Raw genomic sequence first — 5512 nt, forward strand, 5'->3', positions numbered from 1 at the left:
TTTTGAGATCTTTGTTTGTATTTTTTTTAGTTTATTTTTTATTTTTTTTATCATTAGTTGTTCAAAACATTACAAAGCTCTTGACATATCATATTTCATATATTTGATTCAAGTGGATTATGAACTCCCATTTTGTTTGTATTTTTGTGCATAAGATTAATAAAGAGGCTTTATGGGGAGTGGAAAATATAATTCCCTAAATAAGTCAACAGGATTGAAAGAACCACCTTCCAAGTCTAGCTCACCATTGTTTTTTTTCCCCCTTAGGGCCAAAAGTTCTTTACAACTTTCATTTCCTTTCAGGTTTTGATATATTTATTAATTAGGCAAAATGGAAATTGACAATCCTAAAATGATAAAGATGCTCAGGATTTGAAAAAAAATTTTCAAGTGTCAGGAGTGAAGGATGCGGGAGAGAATGATGGTGTCAGAGTCAGCTGGGTGGGGGGAAGCTGGTGAGAAGGTTGGGGGTCGCCTGCTTGTTCTCACTGGACCTGGGATCGTTCACAGACTAACCGGTCAGACGCAGTTTGCTCTTTTGGACCGACACACACAGCGGCACACCTGTGCACTTGAGGCATGAGAAGCCGGTTTTCTGGCAGTTTGTTCTGGATGGTGGTGTTCCCAGGCTGCTCATGCCCATGAGGGAAGTGATGTGCTCATGTGGAGTGACGCTCCCTGCAACATGCAGGTGCTCGTGGCTGAACCTGTATAACTCCAAAGCCACGTGTCCTGGCCGCTGCTGCCTTGGGCTGATGCATGAGCAATGCCCTGTCCAAACTGCTCCTGGTGAGCAGCTGCTCACTCACTGTGCTGCACAAGCTGCCAGGAAAGGTGCTCATGCTGAACAGGAGCCACCTTTGATTTAAAGTTACAGAAGAAGTGCTTACTTAAATGGAGTAGTGGGCAGGGGGTTCAACCTGTGCTTGGGGACACTCATCAAGAGCGTCTGGGACTGCTCACAGGGCAGTGTTCTGTGGGCCCATCTTTTTCACCCAGGTGGTCTTAGAAGGCCTTGTGTACCTGGCAGGGGTGCAGTGGAGGCTGTGTGTCAGCAGCTGCCTTTCTCACCTGTCCTCCTAAATGTCACCAGAGGACAAATCAAATCCACTTTCATCACCCTGACCGCTGTACCTGGCATTTCCCAGTCACCTCCCAAATATCTCAACCCCACCATGACCAGCCTCCCTGGGGGACTGCAGTCCTGAGATTTCTAACCTGGGTCTCAGCTTAGACATCCACAGCCGAGGTCAACCAGTTCCTTAATCCTCTAAGGAATGACTCTGAGATGAGTTAGTGTTTGTAAGATTTCATTTCAATTTCATGTGTGGTTATCATTGCTTTCCAAAGATTACCTGGACACGTGTGTGTGTGTGTGTGTGTGTGTGTGCCTGCACATGTGTGTTCTTTTTAGCAAGCCTAGGATGATTTAAAAAAAAAAAAAAGAAAGTGTGGGTACATAGGGCTGTCTCTACACTGCCTTCCAGAATTTCTAAGTTGCAACCTCCAGACAAGGGAGTTTCCACTGGGCAAAGGCACCTGTTCAAGGCAATGTCAACTATTATTGGGGTTGAGTTGAATGTTGGCAAATAAATCAACAGCGGCAACCAGGAAGGAGCAGAGATATCAACTCTTTCTTTCTTTCTCTCTCTTCCTCCCTCCTTCCCTGCTCTGTCTATCCTTCCTTCCTTCCTTCCTTCCTCCCTTCCTTCCATCCTCTGTGTGTGTGTGTGTGTGTGTGTGTGTGTGTGAGAGAGAGAGAGAGAGAGAGAGAGAGAGACTGCCCAAGAATTCCCAAGTTCCAGGCAGAGGATTTTGCTCCATGATAAGGGAAAGACAGGTTCATAACATCCAGAGGGGACTTTGGAAAATCCCTTTTGGCTCTTAGTACAAAGACATGGCCTAAAAACCTTCCTCCCCTAAACTCAGTTCATGGACGAGCACACTTGCACCTGGGAGCTTATTAGAAATGCGAATTCTCAGGCCCACCCAGACCTGGAACCAGAGTCTGCATTTTAGCAAGATGTCCACGGGAGTTGTGACACACAAAGACTGCAGAAGGACCAGACTGAGCCCCTCACTGCTTGGCTCTGCCCACCTTCTGAGGTGAAATCTCCAAGTTTCCGAGCCGGCCTTGGCCTTTGTCCTGTTCTCATTCCATGTCCAGCTCCAGCCTCCTTCTCTTCTAATGAATGCCTTCACGTGGTGCAAATCTGGGCTCCGGGGGCACTTGCTCAGGGAAACATCCTCTGCCTCTCTAGATTACACGTCAAGTTCACGTCTGGCTCCGCCACAGACCTGACGGCCACATAGACCTTGCTGCCTTCATGTGCTCAGGGCTGTGCTGCAGGGTTCGTGGCTCTGGTGATCCTCATCTGTCACCAGTTCCACACAGAATGTAAGTTTCATGAGGGAAAAAGCTGGGTCTGCCTTATTACCCCAAGTCCCAAGACCCTAGCACAGTGTCCAGTATGTGGCAGAAGCTCAATAAATATATTTCAGAAAGCAGACGCAAGTTGTCAGGCCTCGTCATTAGGGTGTCACAGGCACATTGCTGGCTACTCAGTTTCTCTCTTTGGGCGTGTTCAGAGAACTTCTACAACTGTGGTCTGTTTATAAAATTCCAGGTCATGAGAGAAACCAACACATAGAACTACTACCTTGGGAGCATCTGCTGCACACTGGACTTCATCCTGTTTAATCTTTACAGCGTTTTCTAAGTTTTATAAATGAGTGAACCGAGGCTGAAATCCATGGCTTCAGACCAAATATCTGTGAAGAAAACCAGGCTGCATTCTTGATTGCTGCTTCCAAGACAGAGGAGGCTGGGATTCAGGCCCTGCCCTGGATGGGCCGGCAGGTTGGCCCCCACAGGTGCATTGCTTCCTACTTCCTGCCCCTGTTAGCACAGGTCTTGGCTGAGCACACTGCCTGGCTGCCCTGCACTGTTCCAGGCCTTGGGAATACCAGTGGGCCAGGTGCTACCAGGCCCTGGCTCTCATGGGAAAAGTCAGAACACATTTTAGATGCCAGGTGGTGAACAGGGCTGAGTAAAACTAAGGGGTGATAAAGGGAGGGAGGTAAGGAAGGGAGGCTGTAGTGTTGGAGGGCCTCTTGCCTCCTCATGCATTGCTAGCACTTACTGTGCCACTTAATAGCTCCTCAATGAACACTGGTTGATGACTGGCTGACATATGGAATCCAAAGAGGGCAAGAACCACCTGTGACCATAAATCAGGGCATGAAAAAAGCCAATCTGGGGTTTGGAGTTGATTCTGTAATTATTAGATTATGCTCTCTCTGAGCCACAGGTTTTTGGTTGGAATCATCAGATTTGCCTCAAGAACTTAAAAAAAAAATCACTAATGCTCAGCTTATTCCTTGGACAAATTTTGGAATCAGAATTTCCAGAGAATGAAAACTCAACCTGTTTAAGAGTGATTCTACAGTGGAATCCAAGTGCTTGGAAGGCTGGGATGTCCTCCTTTGAGCACGTGAGGAAAAAACACTGTCTCCTATTTTTTGCAAGCCTACTGTGTGTCAGGCAGAGTGCTCAGGACTGCCAGACCCTGGAAAGAAAAGACGGTAAGGATGCTGGTGATGGATCCAGTGAACGCTGACTGGGGCCAGGGGGGTGCGGGCCACCAAACAACTCTGCTCTCCTCCTAGCCCTCCTGTGAGTGGTCTTATCATGTACACTGGCTGTTTTAAGAAATTTCAGAGAAGGCTCAAAAAAACATTGGTTTTATGATTTAAATCAGAGACTATGGCCCCTGAGCCCTATTCAACCTACCAGCTGCTTTTTATAAGACCTGTGACCTAGACTGGCTGTTTTGTTAAGGGATTAGGAGAAAATGTTGAAATGTGTTTTCTCTTGTGGCATATAAATACCCACACGATATCCTTGATTTATGCTTTTTGGTCTACAAAGCCTAAGATATTGACTATTTGGTACTTTACAGAAAAAGGTTTACTAGTCCCTACTCTATCATTTCCAAAATTTTGCATTCATAAGAATCATATGAAAGGTAATTTTAAGTGGTATAAGCATGAATAGGTTAATAGTATTTTAATTTACTCTGTGTTAGAAGGGAAAAGTAAAACTAACACAATAAATCCATGATTTTATGTTATTGCGAAATACAATGTAAAGAAAAAATCAAATGAGTTCATTGGAAATCAATTTTTATAAATAAGCATATAATGGTTCAGGTAACTGTTAAATAAAACAAAAGTCAAGCCGGTGATAGAGAAAAGGTAAACATTGGATAATAGGGCCAGAAAGTGGGATTTATAGGAAAAGAGAAAATCAGGTTAGAATGTAACTTGGATCAATAACCATAGGAGGCATGAGATGAGCATAGCTCCTTCCGTTCTAATATCTGGGGACCTGGAGTTTTGAGGACTCTTGCTCTCTGGAGGTCGGGGCCAGCCCAGTGTTCCATGCAGTGATTTCCTGGGAGACAGGGACACAAGCTGGGGCATGTCCAGATACTTCTGGCTTGGAGAACCATACTTCAGCAGTGCCTCTGTTGACTTAGATGAGCGGCCTCAGCAGGTTCAGAGGTTTGTTGAGGGAACCTCAAAGGCGCTCCAGTTCAGCCCATAGTGGAAAAGGGGACAGCAATCTGATAGTTACTGCTGCTATTCTGAGACACAAATAGCAGCGATGGAGAAAGTGTGGTGAAAAAAATCACATAAAGAAAACTCAGAGGGAACAACAGGAACCACTTGGACCCCAGGGAGGCCAGCTCTGGGTTTCCAGTGCCCTAGCTATGTGAGTGTGTGCAAGTGTGTGTGTGTGTGTGTGTGTGTGTATTTGGGGGATATGCTGATATTTTTAATGCAGAATATTTTCTTCTTTGCAATTAAAGCTTTAGTTTAGTGCTTCAAGACAAACAGGAAAACCTGTGCTACTCTTTACAGGAACACAACAAAGCGGGTTTCTGGGAGCAGTCAAAATGTCTATCAAAGGGGCTGGGGTTGTGGCTCAGCAGTAGAGTGCTCACCTAGCAGGTGTGAGGCCCTGGGTTTGTTTGATCCTCATCACCACATCAAAATAAATAATTAAAGGCATTGTGTCCAACTAAAATTGAAAAATAAATATTAAAAAAGAAATGTGTATCAAGGAAGGGAAAAAGATTATGAGGTATTCCTGACCCATTTGAAAAACTAGTGTTAAAAACAAGAAGGAAATAAAATTGTTCTCAGTGAGCACATTGGGATTGATCCCAGATTGAACTAGTATAAAGAAGAACTGCTTCTCAGAGCTGACAGGCATGTTTTCATATGGAAACATCTTTGCCATCTGTCATCCAGAGTTCCCTGCAGGCAGGAACCTGCATTTCAAGTGAGTTTTCAGAAAGGTCTGATGAATAGGTTTCAAAGAAACTTTGTGAAATTGATCTTTTCAGCAATCCCTCTTGTCTTCTCAAAATAGGTGATCCTAGGTGCAAGGAGTCTCTTCTAAGCAAATATTGTAGTTTGGGCCTAAACTCGGCTCTGAAGATGG

Source organism: Marmota marmota, unplaced genomic scaffold, assembly GCF_001458135.2.
Source record: "Marmota marmota marmota unplaced genomic scaffold, marMar, whole genome shotgun sequence".
Lineage (NCBI taxonomy): Eukaryota > Metazoa > Chordata > Mammalia > Rodentia > Sciuridae > Marmota > Marmota marmota.